At 65.9% G+C, this 328-nt stretch overlaps 1 protein-coding gene across 1 annotated transcript in view; it reads right to left on the bottom strand.

Moving 5' to 3' along the window:
- The window catches only part of COL6A1 (collagen type VI alpha 1 chain), a 22,015-nt gene that overhangs the window by 21,292 nt on the left and 395 nt on the right, over positions 1–328 (bottom strand). The gene's annotated exons all lie outside the window — the stretch shown is intronic.

The raw sequence follows: 328 nt of genomic DNA, 5'->3' as shown, positions 1-328 counted from the left end.
TGCTCTGTAGTCTCACAGTCACGGCCAGGACGGGTCCCCCCAAGGCTCCTGCTCTGTAGTCTCACAGTCAGGGCCAGGACGGGTCTCCCCAAGGCCCCTGCTCTGCAGTCTCACTGTCAGGGCCAGGACGGGTGCCCCCAAGGCCCCTGCTCTGTAGTCTCACAGTCAGGGCCAGGACAGGTCCCCCCCCAGGCCCCTGCTCTGTAGTCTCACAGTCAGGGCCAGGACAGGTCCCCCCCAAGGCCCCTGCTCTGTAGTCTCACAGTCAGGGCCAGGACGGGTTCCCCCAAGGCCCCTGCTCTGTAGTCTCACAGTCAGGGCCAGGACG

Source organism: Otolemur garnettii, unplaced genomic scaffold (assembly GCF_000181295.1).
Source record: "Otolemur garnettii isolate 467f Iridium unplaced genomic scaffold, OtoGar3 scaffold00128, whole genome shotgun sequence".
NCBI lineage: Eukaryota > Metazoa > Chordata > Mammalia > Primates > Galagidae > Otolemur > Otolemur garnettii.
This window is presented reverse-complemented; position numbering and strand designations above follow the sequence as displayed.